Genomic DNA, 23278 nt, shown 5'->3' with positions numbered 1-23278 from the left:
GCAGCCAAGCACCAGTGGCCAATAAAATGTTTCGTACATGTTTATATATTTTGATATGCTTTGCAATTGGGAAAATGTTTCCTATGGTATTTTTTACACCTGTATTTTGTATTTTTATATGCACCTGTATTTTGTAATTTTGTATGTTTTGCAAATATTAAACCAGTTGTACTGGTAATGCAGTGTTTTACTTAAACCTGACAAATGTAAAAATAAGAAACAAAATGGTGTAGAGATGATACAAATGGCATAAAATGAACAAAGAAAATTATGATATATAACAATAATGAAAGAAAATTATGATAAAATATGACTTAAAGATTTTTATAACATCATTTCACAGTACTGTACATATAGCCTACTCAACTTACAACCAAATCGTGTTATGACCAGTCTGTCAGAACCAATCGTGGTCGTAAGTCAAGCACTAGCTGTATGTGTTGTGGAACACACACACGTGCGTGCGCGCGTGCGCACCACATCTATTTCCCTGTCTGACCACCCACCATTAATTGCGAAGAATTGGGGCAGCCCAAGGACATGCACACCTGAAGAACCATAGGGTAGTGAACAGTCTCCTGAGTTTCCAGCCTAAGGAAAAAGAGAATAAGTGAGAAAACAGAGCATACCTTTCTTAAAACTTCAACCAATTGTTTGGGTATCATCAAAATTTGTTTCTGTGGCCTTAAGTAGGAATAATATCAATATAATGGATTAATGAGATAATACTGAAAATCTGTGGTCCATTTTGCAGCACATAGTAGATATCCAATAGATGGTAGTTAATAGTATTACAGGAGAAAACAGATGTGCTTCCTCAAGCCCCTAACCAAAAAAAGGAAAGAAAACATAGTACATTTCTATTTGGTATATTTTAAGTCAGATTTTTAGATTTGAGGTTGAGATTTGGAAGATAAAACCTTCAGAGATGTTTGTCTGTCCCTCATTGTGGTTGCAGTTTTCATCACATTTGCTCTAGAGCATTTACTCCTTTGCCCAAATTGCATTTTTGTGCATTAGCTATTCTCAAACTTTTTAGTCTCCGAGGCCTTCATGCTTGTAAAAATTATTCAAAGGACTTTGTTTGTATGGGTTACACCTGTTGATATTGTCCAAATTAGAAATTAAAATTAAGAAATTTAAAATTTGTTTACTTATGAATTAAGTCAAAAATAACAAACCATTTACATATTACCATGACACTTTATTAAAAATAAACCATAATTTATAAACAAAAATTTAGTAAGAAAGACAGCATGTTTAACATTTTTGCAAATCATTTTAACGTCTGGCTTAATAAAGAACAGTTGAATTCTCACAATTGCTTCTGCATTTGATCTGTTGCAATATGTTGTTTTTGTTGAAGTATATGTAGAAAATCCAGTCTCACACATATATGTAGTTAGAAAAGGCAAGAGTATTTTCATAGCCTTTTCAGAAAATTGTGGATATTCTTTTATATAGCACATAAACTCAAAAAGTGATTGTGTCTTTTAAAAAAAGTTTGATTAACAAATATAAACTGTATACCATGTACAAAATATGATTTTGAAATGTATATGCATTGTGGAATGGCTAAATTGAGCTAATTAACATATACACTACCTCAATCCTTTTTTTGTAGTGAGAACACTTACAGTATATTCTCTTAGCAATTTTCAAGAATACAATACATTGTTATTAACTATAATCACTGTGTTGTACTGAAAGCTTCACTCACCATTAAATGGTAACATAGTGAATAAATCTAGTAACATGTTAGCATTATGATTTATTCCTCCTTTCTAACTGAAATGTATCCTTCAACCAATATGCCCCAACTCCTCATCCTAACCCCTGATAACCACCATTCTGTTCTCAATTTCTATGAATTCAACTTTTTTAGATTCTACATTTAAGGGAGATCATGTGGTATTTGTCTTTCTGTGCCTGGCTTATTTCATTTAATATAATGTCCCACAGGTTCATCCATGTTGTTGCAAATGATAGGATTTTCTTCTTTTTAAAGGCTGAATAGTATTCTATTGTGTATATATGACACATTTTTATTCTTTCATTTATGGATATACACTTAGGTTAATTCCATATTTTAACTATTTTAAATAATGCTGCAATTAGTATGGGAATGTAGATATTTCTTTGACCTACAGATTTTATTTCCTTTTAATATATGCTTAGTACTGGGATTGCTGGATCATATGGCAGTTCTATATTTAATAGGAACCTCCACACTGTTTTCCATAATAGCTGTACTAGCTTATATTCAACACAGGATTATTTCTTAAAGGCGAGTTGCAGTATAGAATCTTAAACCATATTAATGAACTTTGCATAATTTATTACATTAAAATCCATTATCTGTCTCACACTTCATATATATTTTTAACCTACGTATGATTTTATAACATCCTGCATTGATCATTTGGAGAATATTGGTTTACAAAACTTATGTAGGTCTTCCAAATATTGACCTATTTTACTTAACAATAACAAAAACACCACTTTGTTAACATAACCATTGATCTCATCTATCATTTATCTCAATCAAAAGTCTTTTAGGTACTGGGAATCTGTCACACTCATGGAGACAAAGGCAAGTTTTCCAAATTTCTGATTTTTGCTAGAAAGCTCCAATCTTATCACTGGCAACAAATACTGTAATTTGTTTTACTTGAAGTGATAGCTCAATTCTTTCAAATTATTTTCAATTTTTTCAAAAAAAAAATAAAAAAGCCTGTGAAATATCCAAGGTTGAATAACTATAGTTTGTCTGTCAGTCTTCTTTCACTTAAAATGATGTTCCACAAAAGGTGTCTAGCCCAGCTGACAATCAGTTGCACAGATGTTTTACATGTGTGTGCACACATGTACTCTTTGATGTGCAGCAAGTCTTTATGTATACTTTCCATTTCATCACACAAAATGTTAAAAAAGACAAATATTTGAGAGTGATATTTAAGGAAATTAATTTTTTTTGAGACAAAGTCTCACTCATGTCACCCAGGCTAGAGTGCAATGTCATGATCTCAACTCAGTGCAGCCTCCCCTCCGGGATTCAAGGATTTCTCCTACCTCAGCCTCTGTATAGCTGGGACTACAGGCGCCCACCACCATGCTCAGTTAATTTTTGTATTTTCAGTGGAGACATGGTTTCACCATGTTGACCAGGCTGGTCTTGAACTCCTGACCTCAAGTGATCCGCCTGCTTCGGCCTCCCAAAGTTCTTGGATTAACAGGCATGAGCCGTTAATCCTACAATGCCAGGCTGAAAATTAATAAGTTTAAATGTTTCATCAAGGACAGCCTGAAGTAAACTTTAAAAAAAAACTGTAGTTAAAAATTACTAGTGAAGTCTGAATAACTCTCTCAATTCTTGTGGAGGTGCTGAAAGTTTTCACATCGTTGTTCTTGCACCATCAGTGCAAATAGTAGCACAGTGAATAAAGCTGGTAAGATGTTAGCGTTATGATAAAGAGAGTATTCATTTTATGGATACCCTGAAAGAGTCTCAGGGACTCCCAGCTGCCCATGGCCCACATTGTGAGAAACAGAACCATACAGAATGCTTCTTTCTAAGTTTGTCTTGTTTTGTCTTATTTTAAAGCATCTCCCGTCTCACCTACAGCTTTTAAGTCATTGAGTTCCAGAATCCAAAATCATGACTCTGCCATAAGAATATTCAGAATAAAATTCAGATAATCGGTGTTGGTTAAAATGAATTTAGTAATCTGTTTGCTGGCAGTTTTGAAATTCTGTAGGAGACACTGATACTTGCTGAATACTTACCAGGAGACTTTGTCATTGACTGGAACTTCCAGGGCATTTCTTTTGAAAGGAGCCCAGAGAAGAGAGATGAAAATAGTTGGCACCTACCCGTTGCTTAATACCCTCCAAAACGGCTGAGTTTCTAAATAAATAAATGCCATACTTATATAATACCTTGCTTGCTTAATTGCTGATATTTGCTCCTAATTATTCCAAAATAAAGGAAATGGATGGAATTATGTCCTAAGGTTGTGCCAAAAGCAAAGAAACTAGGTACATCTTCAGCCCCCCAATAATTTGTTTCAGGGCCAGTCTGTTGCTATCAGTGGCATACGCTGCTGTTTACTTTTCGCAACCAGAATTTAATTAAATGCAGTTCATTGCCCTCTTCACAGTTCTTATCACATCCTTCAGAAGTGTAAAGCCACTGTTACTGTCTAAAACATGCTGCCCAACTGAGAAAATTATAGGAAAAAATATATCTATGTCTTCCCCAGAATTGGATGGGAAAGTACCCAAAAGGAGAATATATAAAAATGAGTGAATTCCTTACATGTGTAAATATGGCAAGTTAGCTAATTAAAACCCCATTCCATTTGGCTCTCAGATACTATTAGTCTAAAAATTTGCTTAGCTTTTAGTCCCCACTCCACAAAGCACCCTCACCCCCACCACCACAGTCTAGCATCTAGCAGCATTTCCTCTGAACGTCACAGAACAGGACCTGGACCTGTGGATTTGAGGCTAGACAGACACAGTTCTTTCTCAGAGGTAGGTTTGTATTATCCCAGCTTATGAAACTGCAAAGCAGTTTATTAAATTTTGTAGTGATAAATGTTAAGTGTTACAAGGATACTCTCCATAGAAAGGGAAATAGAACCAGGGAGTTGCTTAATAAGATTAAATCAGAGTAAGATCAATTAACTGGGTCACTCAAATATTTGACAGCATTGAGCTAAGCATATATTTCCATAGCAAAGGTAAATTTGTCATTACGATCTTTTTCATGTGAACTCATTATTGTCGTTTTTGCCTGGGCATCTCCTCTTCACATTGGAAAGAGTGAGGCTTGTCCATCGTCAGATGGATCCCAGGCATCTCAGTACCACTTCTTATCATTGTCTGACCTTTGCTTACTACTTAGCCTCCTTTCACTAAAGAATATTCCTAGAAATTAAATGAAATAATGGATACAGAACACATAATAAAATGCCTGGCATAAGTTGGGAGAGCAAGTATTAATCCCCTTTCTGAAGCTTGCTTTTTCTGTGCCTCTGTTGCTGACTCCCCCCGCAATTCTCATGAACATTTTATTCTCTTAGGTATGCAAATACCCTAAGTAGAGTTATTGTTCAGTCTTGTTAATATGGTTGATATTTACTGAGTGCTCACTGTGCACTAGGCATTATATATAATAAATTTTTTAAATCCATTATTTCCTTCACTCCTCACAGCAATCCTGTGACAAGAGCTATAATTATTTCTGTATTATAGAAGAAGACAAATGAGATACAATGTTTAATTAATTTACCTGCCTGGAAAAGAACAGAGATGAGAGAGACATCTAGGCAGTCTAACTCCAGCAACCATGTTTCTGGTTGGTACCCTACACTGACACTCAAGGATGACCTTCCTAGGCATCATTCTTTATCTTCCCAAGGGGACTTTGCAAACTCTAGTTTATTTCTTTATGTGTTGATTTACAGATTAATTCTCAGAGGATATCTTAGTTCCTCATTTCTATATTCTATATGGGAACATGCTACCATCACCTTAATTCATAAGCATTTCTGATGGCTTAATTCATGAATAGAGAAAAATATGGTACTCTTGCCCACAATGAAAGCAATATTTCACTATTCAAAATAATAGGTTCCAGCAATTATCCTGGCATACATTCACATTTTAAATCAGTATTTTTTTATCACCTTCTGTTTTCCATGCATTGTTTTTTGTTTGTTTCGTTTTTTGGTTTTTTTGGTTGTGGGTTTTTGTTTTTGTTTTTGTTTTTTTTGAGGCAGAGTTTTACTCTTGTTGCCCAGGCTGGAGAGCAATGGCACGATCTAGGCTCACTGCAACCTCCGCCTCCCAGGTTCAAGTGATTCCCCAGCCTCAGCATCCCGAGTAGCTGGGATTACCGGCATGTGCCACCATGTCAGCTAATTTTGTATTTTTACTAGAGACAGTGTTTCATCACATTGGTGAGGCCGGTCAGGTGATCTACCCGCCTCTGCCTCCTGAAGTGTTGGGATTACAGGTGTAAGCCACCGCATCTGGCCCCAGACATTGTTTTAGGTACTAGTGATACACCCTAGACTAGAGATTGTCAGCCTGTTCACATTAACTTTTCAGGCAAATCATCCTTTGTTGTGGAGAGCTGTCCTGTGCTTTGTGGCATGCTTAGCAGCATCCCTGTCCTCTACCCACAAGATGCCAGTAGCATCACCCCCCTCCCTAGTTGTGACAACCAAAACTGTCTCCAGACATTGCCAAATGTCCTCTGGAGAGAAACAGCAAAATTGCTCCTGGTTGAGACCCTCTTGAATGAGCCCTGCTTTCATGAAGCTTCCATATGAATGTGCTAAAAAAAAAAAAAAAAAAAAAAAAAAAGAGACAAAGATAAATAACAGAATTGCAGGTAATATTGATACAGCATGAGGGAGGGGCCTATTTAAGTTCGATAGTCAGATACTTCACCCCCAAGCCTTCTTCATACCCCAAGGCACTGCTCAAACTAAACTTCTCTCAATTGATAAGTTGCATAGTACTGCAAAAACCCCTTCAGCAAAAGGTTTTATGGGCCTACTTCGATTGAACTTCATAATTCATGTTCAAGCTATAAACACAGCTTTTTCTGACCTACTCCAGGACTCAAAAGAAATACAAGTTAAACTCAGAATTGGTGGTGGTGTTTTTTTAAATTTCTTCTTCTTTCTTCCTTATTCCCATTCTGCTCCCATGAAGTCTCAGTGCTTCTCTCTATTTAGAAATTAAGAGGGACTGCAAGGTCAGCTGCCAGCCTGGCAGATAACAACAGCAGAAGTTGCAACATCATCTGGCTTCATTCTGTTCTGTTTTTATTTGGACACATTTCCCTGTGATTTACTTAGATGAGATTAGGATAACAGTTCAAAGATTATTTTTAAAAATATATCTTTTAAGGTATAAAAGATTGCACTTAAAAGTTCCAGTAAAAGACTTTGATGAAAATTTCTCCTGATCTGAGTTTCAAACTTTGCCAGAAATGACTATTAACCTACTGTTGGACAATCAGAGATAATAATGCTTTTTATATTTTCATATGATCATCACCATTTTGTCAGCAGCTTCTATTTGTACCTTGCAGGTCATTTCATTACCTCTCCCAGCAGCAGCTGTGGGATGGTGTGACTGACTCCCTGCCTGTCTGTCCCTCTACTGAGTTCTGTCTCCTTTCCCCCAGTGCTCTCAGGCAGAAAGACAGGCATCTGTAGATTAACAATTCTCTCTCATTGGTCTGTAGACAATTGGCCTTCTGGCTTTATTCTGTATTGATGCTCCAGGTCCAATAGCTGACCCTTGTTGTCCTTTCTACCCTCTATCTCTATTCTTACAGGGGCTGCATTCTCACCAAGAATACCTAATGCCCATGGCAAGGACCTCCCCTGCCAATCACAAACATTCATTCTTTCACTTATTTGTTCATTCATCCTATAGACATTTATGGAATGTGAATATAATTCAGACCACGTGCTAGGTACAGAAACCCACCTCTTGATAGTCCTATGAGTCTTTTTAGACTTCTTGCTATTGGGCACTATTCTTTGACCAACTGCCCAGAGTGTCTCCCATGATTTGAACCTAAGTCCAGCTAAATTTTTTGCTTCATCTTTAAAAACCAATTTGAAGTTTATATTCCTTCCAGCCTTGACCTAGCCTACTCCAGAACTGGCTAGTCTCTATTTTCATATTAAAGTTTAAAAGTTTATCCTTAAAGGTTTATTTTTTTCTTATGGACTTCTAGCTACTTTTCATTGCATATAAAGGACTTATTGGCAGTGGCAGATGTTGTTTGGTTTATTTGTTTTTTGCTTTTATTTTTGGAAGGCATTTGAATTTTACTAGACACCATCAATTTACATATCTATAAACCTGGGGTACACATTTTATTAATAATCAAATAATTGATGTGCTATTTTATAATAAATGTTGCTACTAGTAAAAATAAATATTAAAATAAAAATCTTATCTAGAAGATTTCTAGAACACAAAGTAGATAATACGTGAGCATAAGGGTAAGCCAGATAAGTCTTTAACTGTCTAATGAATTACAGAATCTCAAAGGCCTACAGGAACTTATTAGTCACTTATCAAATTCCATGCCTAAAAATAATTATAACTATTAATAATGTGGTAATTAGCATTTAATGAATAATTTCTAAGTACTCTGTTATAAGTGAAAAATAAGATTGATTTAATTTAATACTGGAAAATTCTCCTCTTCAGCACTGGGAACTGGTCACTGACCATAGCAGCCTCAGATGTTTCAGATAACTGAATATTGCAGACTTCTTCAGTTTACCCAGGCTAAACCATCCCCCTCTGGAACCTGGCCGATCAGGCCTGCTCTCTCTTTCTATGACAGCCCTTTAAATATTTGACAACAATCATGCTTTTCTTGAACCTTCTTTCCTACAGGTAGAACAATATCAATAACTCATTTAAGCAATTTATTCACTTATAGTATGAGATTCTTTTCTGGAGGAATTCCCCCAATCCCTGGACTCAACCCTCTCCCTCCTATCAAATATCATTGCTTCTCAAAATGTGGCCCAGATAACCAAACATTATGTTTCAGGCATAAACAGAGCAGGGGAATTCTGTATTTTTTTCTTTGCTATTGGGCACTATGTTTTGACCAGCTGCCCTTATTTATTTTAATGTAAATAAGTTCATATAAGGACTTCAGCTTGGAGTTGAGTGGTGGAAAGAGATAGAGAGCAAGGACAGAAAGCATTGTATGCCAGAGAGTTGAGCTTCCTAAATTAAGTTACATGTGTGCTGACTTTCATGTATGCCAAGAGTTTAAAAGTAATCCCTGAAAAACAGCCACACAGAACAAAGTTATGGCAAACCATAACCCATCAAATAGGCATTAATATTCTTCCCAGCACCATTATTATATAAGGATTGTACTCTATTCAGAACTCTTGTTTAACAACTTTATAGCTGCCTTTCAAATAATATGTATTGGTTATCCACTGGATATGAGGTACTGTTATAGTAGGCAGAAGCTTTCTAATGAAGTCTCACCACATTCTTTCCAAAGGAGGAGAGAGTCTGTGAGGAGCCTCTGAGGCATTCTGGGAATGCTCTAGGGCATCCTACAGCCAAATTGAATGTGGCATCAGAAAGACAGGAATTAAGACACTTGGGAGCTGCACTGGAGTCCCCCCTTAAAGGTTGCAGAACTGGAAGCTGGATGTGTCTGAGAAACTCCCACCCTTCTTGTTGGGGTTATCTGGACTTTAGAAGGAGGCCAGTGATTTGAGGAAGAGCACTTTTCTTTACCACTTAAGACTCTTGAATGTTATCTTACAACCCAATCCTGCTACCTTGGTAGAGGGAACTTGGCCTTCCTCTATCAAGAGGAGAACAGCTTTCACATTCCATTTTACTTCAGACTGGCTTTCTTAGGGAATCACGCTGCCTTGGCTCCAGTGTTAAATCCCTCTGGTTACAGAACTTCAAACCCTCCCAGAAATGTCACGTCAGCACTGCCCTGTCCCAAGCTTGTTGAATACTAACCTGGAATTCACGCAAGTAACTAGCATTCCATAACTTAGCAGCAGGCTATTGCAAAACATCTCTGAGCATTAGGTATAACTGACAACAAAGGAATTTGACAACTATTTCCGGTAACATTCTGGTGACATGGCCAGTCTTTAGTGGTAGAGTGACTATGTACCTAAGGGTGGCAAGATGTGTCATGGCACTTGGTTCCTCAGGGCCTCTCCTGTGTTAACCATTGCTACTTCTAATTATAATTAGAGCCCATAGGTTGTTATTCATGGTGGTAAAACACACACCCAAATATTTTGAAATCTGAATAAAAGAATGCATGATGTTAGTTTTAATTTTCAAAATTAACACTCATTAAAAGTATGTGGTTTGCATTAGCACATTCTTAGTTTGTAATAAGAATCTTCAAGAATCGCTCTTAAATTATGACAGCAGCCTTTCCCCAGTTCCTGGGCTTAAACACAATATGACAAAAGACCCATAAGCAATGTGCAAATTATCTTGTTTCTGATTTTACCTTCATTTCCACATGTTTCAAGTCTATAAGGAAATCCATTTATTCTTTATTATTCTCTGCAGGTGTTTTGAGAATATATTCATTGGGCAAACCAGAAATGTTGGCAACAAAATCCCGAGATCCAGTTTCCTTGTGTAGGCTGTTGGTCAGAAGCATCTGACCAGTATCCCAATTTTAACCTTAAACATATTTTAGATTATATGATAGAAACTGTCTTATTTAAAAGCTGGGATTATGTTTTCTGCTCCACATTTTGGGAATAGATGCCAACATGAAATCTTAATATAATTATCATTATGTAATTAGCAATCAGATTGTATATTCCTTAATTACATGATTTATTAAATATCCATACGTCATTAAGAATCATCTTTTATACCTATAAAATTATAAGCTCCTGCCATATAATATAACCCAGATCTACCCAGCTAGAACAAAATTGTATAATTCATCAAATATTACATTTTTCTTTAGCTGCATATTATGTTGTTTTCTCTAAATTATCTACCACTCTTATCATGGCCAATGTGATTATAAGGGATAATAGAAAATGGGAATAATACTGATATTTTAAATAAAAAAATAAGCTAAATCCCTGTTGAGTAAGTAGTTTCAAGCTTCCCTTACCAGATTGTGGCCCACTTATATCTTTTTATTGTCCTATTCACCCCCTAGTGGAATTCTTAGTAAGTAGTGGAAATATATATAGAGAGAGTGAAACTACAGAAATAAAGGAGATAGCCAAAAAGCCACAAAGCTGAATGATTCATGGAGCATGTAGGGGTCGACTGTATTATCATCAAGCAGACGTTTTTGTTCATGTTAATTATTTATGACTACTTGTAATCTTTATATTTATTAGTTGAGGTACATAGAGAATAAAATTGCATAGCAACTAATAAAATAACTTGTAAAAGATTCCAGTTTAAACACACTCATTATTTTGAAAGGCTTTCTGGGATGACAGACATTAAAACATTTAAATCTTACTAGGGAGCCAAAGGCTCTCCAAGGACTTGTAGTCACTTAAACATCTCTAAGTCTATTTTTTAGTTAGAAGCTTGGGTTAGTCACTGTTGATTTGTGTATTTTTAATCATCAAGAATATCTGAGAAATACACAATTTGGCACCTCACTTTATAATCTGAAAATAACATCACTGAGGGTTAAAAAAATTTTGAGCAAAAGAAAAACATATTTTTTAGTTCATTTCAACCAGTCTTTTTTCTTCAGCCTAATAAGGATACAAAATGTATCTGGCATTAGTGTTTCCTGCTATTGCTGCAGGCTGCCAGAATGTGGAGACCTTTGCACAATGAATCCATTATTACAATAAATATAAAAAGACGACATAATATTCTAAACAGCTCATCACATTCTTTCTAATGTTCCCTGTACTTGAGAAAATTTTTAATGTATGCTAAGTATTTGAATATATTTTCAAAATAGTAAATTCATGCTTTCAGTTGTTGCCCTTGAGGAGTCCTTTGTGCACACTTGTAAGGTTATGAGAAACTGGATCTTTAATAATGATCATAATGGTCACTTTTACACTGGAAGAAAACTCAATATTTTCCTAAGTTTCTCAAGGTTATGTTTTTACTCCATAGCTGTTCAACATAGTGTAGGAGTCATCATCTTAGGAATAAGGATTTTCACAAAGTCAGGCTCCAGACTGTCTATTCTGATTCTGGAAGACCTTTAGCAATTTTTATGCTAGGTGGAGGACTTGGTTAAATAAATAGTGTGATTTGAAAAGTGCTCATCATCCTCAGTATTAAACACTTATAGTGAACCCTGCATGTACCCACTAGGGCAGTGTTATTTATTACCAATAAGATTTCTGTATGGTTTTTTGAGCCTGTTCATGAAGTTGGCAATAGCTGAGAATGTTATTCATCCCACCCTGTAATGTGGGGAGGTAACAGAGAATTACTGTTAACTAAAAGGAGGAAAATGTAGGCTTTGTTGAAGAAATATTAATTTTAGTAGTATTCCTTTCCATTCTAGATAGCCCAATTCATAGAAAAACCTACAGATATGTATAAATCCATATGGAGGGTAGAGAATAAATCTCAAGAAGGAATCTGGTAACACAGATGGTGTGTAGACTCACAGGTGGTTGGAAGAGTTGTATCAACACCAGAAATGGAGAGGGGTTCCTTGATCAGGACTTTGAACAAGCATACCCAATGAATATTATTGAAGTAAATAGGGAGTCTCTTCAATTTCCTGCAATGTCTTTTCTAGAAATCTGTAAGAGAAGAAAAAAAAGTCAGATGCCTTCTTAGTTGTCTTGACATTAGAAGCTGGCTTATATCATTTTCCACTCTTTAACCCATTTTCTAGTTTTATAACCATTTTTTGGAAAAATTGGGTCTCGTTTACTAATGTTTTTGTCTTGGTATATCTCCATCACTTAGTCTCCTGATCTAATCTAGAAATCAAGAAACAGAGGTAAAGACATACATCCTGACCCCCTCCTATTTATTCTTCTAACTACATGGGATGTGATTATCTTAGCTGGTATTCTTTTTATGGTTCAGTATTTTAAGAAATGTCTGATTGTGCTTCCTGCCTTTTCAGTAACCTATACCCTTTAAATCAATATTTTAAAAGGTCATTTTGTCAGTTACTTCAGAATAAACAAATGACAATACACCATCTCTAATTAGATGATGAAAATCACAGTGAAAAACTGGACACAATACTTAAATTCCTGTCTTTTGTTTATAATAAACAAAATAATTCATGCTAAGAATTACAAATAAATTTATTTTCTAGATGTAAGCATTTTAACTTGTTAGTTTTAAAATTAGGAAGATACAGCTCATATAAACAATAAGAAACTATATGTGTTATATTTTACATTTTATTGTGAAAAAAGGCATAATTTACATCCAGTACTGATTATATTTAACGTCTGAAAGTCACTTTGAACCATTAAGTAAATGATATGAATTTACCAGGGTAATAATCTTCATCTTTAACTTTTAGCTACTTGATTTGCCACAAGTCAGTGCCTCAAATGAACTGTACATTACAGATTATTTTAGAAGCAATTTGACTTAGGAACTATCAAAAATAGTGCTACAAATTTTTTAAGCACAAACTACATATTCAAGTGATTTATTGTTCTTCACAAATCTCCATTTGAAGCTACTAGTTTTATTATTTATTTTTGTTGGAGACAGATTCTTGCTCTGTCGCCGGGCTGGAGTACATGGTGCTATCTCTGCTCACTGCAACTTCTGCCTCCCAGGTTCAAGCAATTCTCCTGCCTCAGCCTTCTGAGTAGCTGAGACTATAGGCGCTCTCCACTATACCCAGCTAATTTTTGTATTTTTGATAGAGACAGGGTTTCACCATGTTGGCCAGGATGGTCTTGATCTGTTGACCTCGTGATTCTCCCTCCTCGGCCTCCCAAAGTGCTAAAATTACAGGCGTGAGCCACTGCAAGTTTCTAGTTTTATTATTCTTAAGAGGTTCACAGACTTCTGAGAGGAAGTGAGATAGACCCACGATTTTCATTTGAGTGAATGTGAGTACAAGGGTAACTGTCCAATGGTCCCTCTTTAGCTGTCAGGATTCAAAATGAGAATAACACACTGGTAGCCACTTTGGCTAAGATCCCTAAATCTTAATGTTATTAGAAAAGCCACATGTATCATAAAAGTTAGATGGTATGACAAATAAATCCTGAAATGTCTCACCTACCAGTCCAGGATGGGTGGTCCTGACCAGCAGGTGTCTTTCCCCCTATGTTATGATTCAGAGAACAAGGCCTATTTCATGCAAAGCTCTGCCAAACCCTTGGACCACAGAGTCCTCAGATTCTAGCCACCACTAGGGGGAAGAATGACGTACAACGGCACACAGGCAGCTTTACAGGAGCAGGTCTAGAAGTAACTTAAATCACCTGTGCTCACATCCCATTGGCTACAATTTAATCACATGATTTTGCTGCAAAGGAGTCTGGGAAATGTAGTAGAACTGCATGTAGGAGAACAGCCAGTGTGGTCCTAAAACGAGGAAAGCACTGGCTTGGACTGGCTTCTAGGGCTAGCTCTGTCATTAAGGAATTGTGGAAAATTTAGCAAATTCTGACCTCTGCCTTTTTTATGATTTTGTATCATAAAGCTGACATTTTTAATGTCATCAAAAATTTGATGTCTTAAGGAAAAGACATCAAATCAACACACAAATAAGTATATCTTTACAACTGTTAGCTAATGTAGGCTCCAAGAGAGCTTGGATCATGCCTCTCTGGCATTACAACAGTGCTTGGTACACAGCAGGTGCTCAGCAACAGTTGTGGAATTCATCCATGCCTACCTCTATGCATGCATGAATGAAAATATATGAGGGGGGAAATAGGTGCTGTGAAAGAAAGCAATAGGGTATTTAAATTAGTTTGGCAATCAGGGAAGGTCTTTCTGAGGAAATAATATTGACATTAAAACATAAGGGATGACTAGGAGTTAGCAAAAGAAAGTTGTGTGGTAGACAAAATTTTTCAGGAAGAGGAAACAGCATGTTCAAAGGATCTGAGTTGGGAAGCGATTAATACATGTAAGGAGTTGGAAAAAGGCCAGACTTTCAAGACCCTAGAGGGGCTGAGTGGTAAATGGCAGAAATGAGGCTAGAAAAATAGGCAAGGGCTATATCAGGCATGGTTTATATGGTATGTCTAGCCTTTTGGTCTTTCCGCAGTCACAGTGAAAAGTATAAGGAAGAAAAGGGAGTGATGTGATTATATTTTAGTTTTAAAAGATCATTCTGGCTTTCTGTGATGAGTGAGTTGAGGTGGGGTAGGAGTAGAAGCAGTTAATTTGACTAGCTAGGAGGCTATTGGAAATCATCCAAATAGGATACCTAAACAAGTGCAGTGATTTAAAACAAGGTGGAAGCAGAGCAGATAGAGGGATTTGAAATACATTTTGTAGATAAAGGGAAATTGGAGTAGCTGAGCATATACAGCAATAAAGTCCTCTGGCTCTATTTGTCATTATTGTTCTCTTTTGAGATGCCATTAAAATGACTGTGCTACCACTAAAAGTAGACCTTTCAAGAGAGTTTTGCCTTCTTCAGATTCTTTTAGAACCTTTGTTCCAACTCTCAAGATTTTTCAAAAATCAGACAAATAGCAAGTATTTAAACTTAGGCTATTCTTCAAAACTTGCTCCAAGTTATATTGTATTTCTGTTTCCCTTTGTCTTCAATAAAGAGATTAGGTAAATTGCATAATCATAGTGAAGAATATTGTGTGTGCATGTGTGTTTGCAAATGTAATTTTAAATGTCCACATATCTTACCTTTAAAATATATTTTTGTTAAAAAGTAAATTTTGGACAACCTTTAATATTTTTCTAATGTGGTACTGTTGGTTCTCCATTTTTCAATTTAATGCTTTAGCAAGTAATTCAAATATTCTAGTAGTGTTATTTGAAGCCAGTGTTCTGTTCTTTGATAGCCCATTCTAATGATTTAGGTCTTCGTTAGAATTTTTTGGAGATAAGAACACTGTGTACAGAATACTGGAAATTTGATATCCCTATATTCCATTCCGCTCTCCTCTCTCTCCCCATTCGTTCTTGGGTTACATATTTATCTCTGTCTGTATTTATCATCTTGAAAATGGACATTATAGTGATTTCCCAGAGGTACTGAGAGAGCTATTGCAATGTTTACAAGTAAGCTTTTAAGATGATGTGCACAAAAGAAGGTTATGATCTTGGGATTGATATATTTGCAAAATGGCTGCTATTGAACAAGTAAGAATGCCATGAGGGCCTGGTGGATTTCCTGCGGGGACGTTATACCCACAATCGGTGAAATACTTCCCGGTAGGATCCCTCCCTCATCCTCAAGATGAAGCTTCATTCCTGTGACTCTTCTGGCAATAGCATTTACATGTGTTAAATGTTGTTGCAATTTTAAATAGTTTATTTAAATAATTTTCATCCAAAAGGCACTATTTTGAGCTACAAGTCATTGGATTAAATTATTTCGTGGCTTATTTGCATTCTAGAGGAAAAAACATGAAGGAACTATGATTTTTATAGAAAAAAATTGTGGTTGTTTCTGCCAAACACATTAATGTTTATAACCTTTTTTTATTTAATGTCTATTGGGATATCCTTCACTTTCTTTTTGATATCTACTCCAGATTAATTTTCACCTACATTCTGTTTCAATTTTTTTTCAAAAATATTTTAAAATATTTCTTTTATTTTCCATTACTTTTTCCTGTCACATAGCCACCTCACTTCAAGATTATGCTATACGTGATCCAAAGCATAGGAAATTGTAAATTCACTTTATTGCTCTGACTTCAGCTTGTATGTGGATGTAGGATAATAATATAAAAATGACATGTATTTGCCTTCAAATTCCAAGCTGTGAATGATAATTCCTGGCAGATATTTACATACTTCACTTATTCCAAAAGTGGTAGTTTACAACCTACCAAAAAAGAGAACTGAAGTCTTGGATAAAGTCCTTTACACAGGAGAACTTGAGAGTCAAAAGACTTATATTTGTTTCAAGTTTCCCTGTTGCACAGATCAGCCAAGCAGATCTCTGATTACACTGGTTTCTGGCACCTGGCACAGAAGATGAAAATCCTCACTTCCTGAAAGCCAAGTGTTGGAAGACAAAAAGATGACCTTCCAAGCATCTGAATTTACTGCCAAAACACTAAATAAGAACAACAAGCATAAAGACCATGAGTCAGAGGAACTCTTCATTTTATTTCAAGGCTGAAGTTCCAGATACATGAATCAGCTGTAAATAGTGAAAGACATGTGTGAGTGTGTGAGTGTGTACGCATGTGCATGTTTGTGTGTTTTTTTCTACTTGTAAACACCTGCTTTGTTCCTACTTCTCCTTTTGAGACACAATCTTTTTATAGTAAGTGTGGTAATTAGATCCTTTCCTTTTTAGACACTCTTAATCATCTTTTGAATTTCAAGCCAATATCTCTACCTCAAAATAGAATGAAAATTCAGTTTCTTAGCCTGTGGCACCTTTGGGCACTCTCTTAGCATTCAATGAACATTTATTGAGCTTAGAGAGAGACACTCTACTAGACCCAAAAAGCAAAACTGCTGCAATGTGATGTTCTGTCGTGTTATTAGTAAATCACATAAAATTAATGCATTGAATCAGACCATTGGTCCTGCTAAAACCATACTTTTTCTATTACAATAGTACCAGGACATGTGCTAGTACAGAATATAGTTGTTCTTTTTACTGTCAGATTGAGAATTTACCTCTAATTGTTCATGTACATTAGTAATTTATTACAGTTCCACTACCCATGAATCATTTGAATGTTTAAAAATTATTTTCCATTTTCAAACCAATCCTACTAATATTTGTAGTACATCCTTTTGTGGGCCTTACGAATACCTCTTGAAATAACAATAGATTTCCTGTGGATAAGCCCATTGTCATGATTTCCAGACCATTCAAAGCTTTCTAGACTTTATATCTTCTTTTTGCAAACAGAATGCCCCATAATTTTGTGTCCTGTCTTTATACAGCTACATCCTATTCTCCTTAGTTACTTCATATATATCTTGTGAGCTGTAACAACTAGAATTACAAGTAGTATTTAAGGTGTAGACACAATGGTCAGATTTTGTTAATGTATAATTGCACTTAGGATATCATTTGCTTATTAGCAATACCTTCCTAATAAGATTACTATGAGGATAAAATAAGATAATACTTGGGAAGTACTAGCATGGTGCTTGACATGGTAAACACTCAATAAGTGTGTGTTAGCTTGACTGTTAGTCATTACTATTTAATTTTGATTTTATAATATGTTAATGGCCATACTCTATATGCTAGCCACTTTTACTTTTTAAATCCATTGAATGAGGAAAATTCAATAATATGGGATATGATTGAGTCAGATCAGCATTGCTAAGACTCATCTCTGATCTTGTTTGTTTCATTCATTTAACAAATTAAATGCTATCAGCTCTGTACTATGTATTTACTCATACTTTTTATTTTCATAATCATGGGAAATCAAAAAAAGGTAAAAATGAATAGGCTTTTACCTGTTGATTGCTAAAAATAGAATTCAGCCTCACCTTTAGTATTTCAGTTTATAGTCCTCTACCTGGATTTATAGCTAACATTTTTATTGATTGCTTCCACATTTCCTAGGCACACCAATCTAACTTCTAGCAGGTTCTGTGATTCATAGTGAATACTAGAATTGAATTCTGCTTTTCTCTACAGTGAATACTATAGTTAAGGCTTAATTTCGCAATGTATTCTTTATTTGAAAGAAAGAACAAGAAAAAAAACACTTAAGATTTTTTTTTAAATACCACCGAGGGCCAGGTGCAGTGGCTCACACCTATAATTTCAGCACTTTGGGAGGCTGAGGTGGGTGGATCACTTGAGTTCAGGAGTTTGAGACCCACCTGATCAACATGGTAAAACCCTGTCTCTACCAAAAATACAAAAATGAGCCAGGTGTGGTGGTGTGGTGGCACACACCTGTGGTCTCAGCTACTTGAAGTCTGAGGCATGAGAATCACTTGAACACAGGAGGCAGAGATAGATTGCAGTGAAACAAGATTGTGCCACTGCACTCCAGCCTGCATGACAGAATTAGATTCCATCTCAAAATAAATAAATAAATAATAAAAATAAAAAATACCACTGAGGAATCCATGCTAGAATATCAAACAGCTTTGAATTGGAGACTCACAATACAGTGTATGTCTTCAGATACATTGCCGCACTTCAGCCTCCTTGTATCTACCCAAAAGGTTTTGATGAGTTTTTCTTGTCATCCATTTCAGATAATTTACTAAAGCCAACATTCAGAGTGTTCTTATGAGAGGAAGCCTTGGGACAGGGATGACTCCCCAAGGAACTGTGGATTTATTGATAGGGCTTGGGTGATCTCAGTAATTTACTTGGTCACCTTACTCAATTTTTTCTCTGTCATTGGCCAACTATCTTCCCACTGGATTAGTGACATTTTCAAATAGCGGATAAGTTAGAGCTTTTGCAAAATGGCAGGAAGATTTTCACCTTGGAAACAGCACATTAGAAATGTCCCCATGATTCCATTTCAATGTAGTTACTTCCCCATGCCTTACCTTAGTTAATAATCCTAGAGCAGTTACCAATTACTGAGTCGCAGTCATGTGCTAAGTACAATACATTCATTATCTAAATCAAAACTCAAGATTAAGTAAGCTCTATTATTACCCTTATATTAAAGATGAGGAAACACTTTTAGAGAAAATAAGTAACAGTTGTAAATCCATGCTCTTGTTCACTATGCTGTACTTGCTAGTGTGTACTCAGAATTCAGGGAGTACCTTTAATGCTAACTGCAACAAAGCTTAATTGTGAAAGTTAATCTCTTGGGGGCATTCTGAAGACGTACCTCTTATGGGTACATTCTAAAAACATACCTCTGAATCCAAATACAGATTTTATATCTTATCTTCCATGTGGAATAATCTATGTTCCACTTTGTACGTATTTAGAAAGTGGACTGTGAAAGCTGTAAAGAATTTTTTTTTTTGAGACAGAGTTTGCTCTGATGTCTAGAATGGAACGCAGTGGCATGATCTTGGCTCACTGCAACCTCCACCCCCTGGGTTCAAGCGATTCTCCTGCCTCAGCCTCCCAAGTAGCTGGGATTACAGGCATGTGCCACCACAACTGGCTAATCTTTGTATTTTTAGTAGAGACAGGGTTTCTCTATGTTGGCAAAGCTGATCCTGAACACCTGACCTCAGGTGATCCACCTGCCTCAGCCTTCCAAAGTGTTGAGATTACAGGAATAAGCCACTGTGCCTGACCTAATTTTTTAAATAGGGATCATAATATTAAAGAATTCTTTTACTAACTGGTTTTTAAGAATTCCATAATATGCAGGAAATATGTGATATTCTAGTATTAAATCAGACCAAAAAGAAAACCCCAGTCTAAGTAGACAGGTAAATAAACTGCTAGGTTCAAGAGGTGACCTTTCCATACTCTGCCTACCTACTCAAGCCCTTCTCTGAGTCAGTTATTGGGCATATTCACGACCTCCTTCTCTCTTGCATAATTGGTGATACTTTAGAGTAAGGGGAAGATTAGCATCACCCAGACATAACTCAGACTATTCTAGCCCACCAGGGCCTCCTCCCTCACCTCCCACCTCCACTTCTCTGCTCAAAGATGCTAAGAATCCTACTTGCTTAACTTTATCTGCTAAAGGAAACAGTGGCTAAAGACATGACTAAGCAGGTATTTCTGAGTATTACATTCACTTGTATTAGCTATTATTAAATGAAAAGGAAAAGTTCCGAGATAGATAAGCAGATTATTGTGTATTTTACCCTTGTATCTTTCAATTTACTCACGTGTTTTCACTTTTTATCACAGAAAAAATCCAAAGGGTAACTTCTCATGTTAAATTGTGTCCTCTTTTCTGTAAGTACTTAGGTTTACTACTAATAATTAGTAAGACAGTAATATTCCTGGCAGTTAGATTGCCCAAGTATTGTTTCCACTAAAGAACTCACTGTATTTGAGCACAATAAAACCCTTATTTTGTTGGAATGTGAATGAACCAGTCCTTCCAGGAGATTCATAACCCTGCTATGGAATAGACAAACCTTGAGGAAAAAGTTAATTGTTCATATATACAAAGAAATTAAGTTGGCCAGACGTGGTGGCTCATACCTGTAATCCCAGCACTTTGGGAGGCCAAGGCAGGAGGAGCACCCGAGGTTGGGAGTTTGAGACCAGCCTGACCAACATAGAGAAACCCCGTCTCTACTGAAAATTCAAAATTAGCCAGGTGTGGTTGTGCATGACTGTAATCCCAGCTACTCAGGAGGCTGAGGCAGGAGAATCACTTGAACCCAGGAGGCAGAGGTTGTGGTGAGCCAACATCACACCATTGCACTCCAGCTTGGGCAACAAGAGTAAAGCTCCATCTCAAAAAAAAAAAAAAAAAAAAAAAAAAAGAAAGAAAAGAAAAAGAAAGAAAGAAAGAAAGAAAAAGAAATTAATTCTTCATTTTACCTGTTCTCCAATTTGTCAACTTTCACATTCTATCCTTTTAAATGAGCACAAAGGGGAGGTTTCACATGCATAAACACGTTTACACACATGTGCACACACTGAATAATATTTTACTGTCAGCTGCATCTCTTGCTGCAGATGAAAGAATCAAATTATGTGAATATATTTTACGTTCTTGGCAGTAATTCTGTGGTTTGCATTACAAGATGGTTTATATTATTATCAAATTTAAGCAATTTATAGGGCCCTTTTATAAAGTTATAGTTCTACATTGCTTTTATCTCTTTAATTAGACATGCATCAGTTATGAATTTTATTTCTAATTTTAGTGTTGCTAAACACTATGCACAGGTGTCAATCCCGGCAGGGGTGAAGTAAGCCACTCAAGAAAGTGATTTATCTTGGTTAAGTCAGTGAAGCCTGGCTATACAGTTTGGATTTTATTTTCTGCACATTGTCTTGCTAGAAATTAAGAGAATAGAAGAGTTCTTTTTACCATAAATTTCTGACAATTGTGTCATTTTTTTCTTCTCCTTAGGGGAACAGGGTGCTAAAAAGACTTGAAATGAGCTGGCAATCACCATTAACCCCTTCCCTTCTGAACTTCCAGGTCAGGGAGCAGTCCCAAAATGCTTTTTACTCTCATACTAAAGTCCTCCTAGCCCTGTCAGGTTTCCCAACCCACATTTCACAGATGTCACAAGCTTCAATGGTGTGGTTTTTCTTTGTTAGGTTTCTTCAAACGAGTTTCATTAACAACACATAAACTTTCAGAATATTTATTTACAGGATTCCTTATTTAAAATTTCTTGGTTATAAAAACTGAAACAAAGAGAAGAGAAAATTATAATTGTTAGATGTTAAAATGCTTTTAAAACACAGTAAATGCAGTTATCTAAAAACCTAGTGAAATGGAGTTAACAGTCCAGTAGTCTATTTACATAATCTTTTCATATTTGCATAGTCTTTTTTTTTTTTAATTGAGACAGAGTCTTGTTCTGTCACACAGGATGAAGTGCAGTGGCACGATCTCAGCTCACTGCAACCTCCACCTCTCAGGCTCAGGTGATTCTCATGCCTCAGCCTTCTGAATAGCTGGGACTACAGGTGCACACCAGGGCATATGCCTAATTTTTTATGTGGTTAGTAGAGACAAAGTTTCACCATGTTGCCCAGGATGGTCTCGAAATCTTGAGCTCACACAATCCACCCGCCTCAGACTCCCAAAGTGCTAGGACCACAGGCATAAGCCATATTTGTAAAGTCTTAATCAAAATCATTTTAACCCCCACCATTGGAATCAGATAATGTAAGATTGTTATTCTGAAGATACTTAAGCTTATCATATCTTGCTTTAACTTTTTTTGCTTTTGTATATTTCCCAAATATGGCACATTTTTGGTATTGTTTAGAAACACTTGTCAATAATTTAAGTTTTTAAAAAAAACTTTCAAAAAGCACAATGTGTTATAAATCAGTCAATTTGCTTTAATTGTCCAAACTGAAAGAGCTAAAAAATAATTAACTTGGAGTGATAAAAGTAAACTATTTTTATTTATCAGGTAAATGTTTGCATCGTAACACAATGTCTTTTTTAGTGAGAAAACAAAAATATATTTTAAAAACATTAGAATATCAACCAGATAATTTTTCTTTAAAATATTTTTATAAATTTAAATGGATACACTAAATTTTTCATACATTTCTCTCCATTTAGAAGATAGAAGAGATTTTAGGGGGACACCGTGAGCCATTCTCCAATAGAAGTCTGTCCAAATTCCAGTTTCTGAATTCGAGGGACAAAATTAGGTTATGTATTTGAGAATGGGGGGAGACACTGCCTAGCTCTGAATGAAAAAGAATCTGAATAATTTTACGCTTTCTTCCAACTAGTTCAGGAAACACACACACTGCCATCTTTGTATTACCAGAATACACATTTGGACAATCATTCAGGAAGGCTTGGCCTCTCTTAGTGAAACCTCTACTCAGCTGCTTGCTTTCCAGCTCTGCACATAAAAATTAAAGTCAATAGTTAAAATGGATGAATGAGAAATCTCAGGAGAATTGGCTGACTTCAGAGTCTCAAATTGGCATCTATTTGACTTCAAAACTCTAAAGTCTTCAAAGTAGACATTGGCTAAGAAGAAG

At 36.0% G+C, this 23278-nt stretch overlaps 1 protein-coding gene and 1 long non-coding RNA gene across 33 annotated transcripts in view; one reads left to right on the top strand and one right to left on the bottom strand.

The window, feature by feature from the left end:
- LOC116528194 overlaps positions 1–12312 on the bottom strand; it is a 24554-nt gene extending 12242 nt beyond the window's left edge. Inside the window, exon 1 of the long non-coding RNA XR_004258917.1 lies at positions 12180–12312. This is a non-coding gene — a long non-coding RNA (uncharacterized LOC116528194). The remainder of the gene's footprint in view (positions 1–12179) is intronic.
- DTNA (dystrobrevin alpha) overlaps positions 1–23278 on the top strand; it is a 380851-nt gene that overhangs the window by 139583 nt on the left and 217990 nt on the right. The window lies entirely within an intron of this gene.

This window comes from Sapajus apella, unplaced genomic scaffold (assembly GCF_009761245.1).
Source record: "Sapajus apella isolate SASKATOON/1434 unplaced genomic scaffold, GSC_monkey_1.0 scaffold57, whole genome shotgun sequence".
NCBI classification, from domain to species: Eukaryota; Metazoa; Chordata; class Mammalia; order Primates; family Cebidae; genus Sapajus; species Sapajus apella.
Note: the sequence above shows the minus strand (reverse complement) of the source record. Positions and strands in the feature narration are given on the sequence as shown.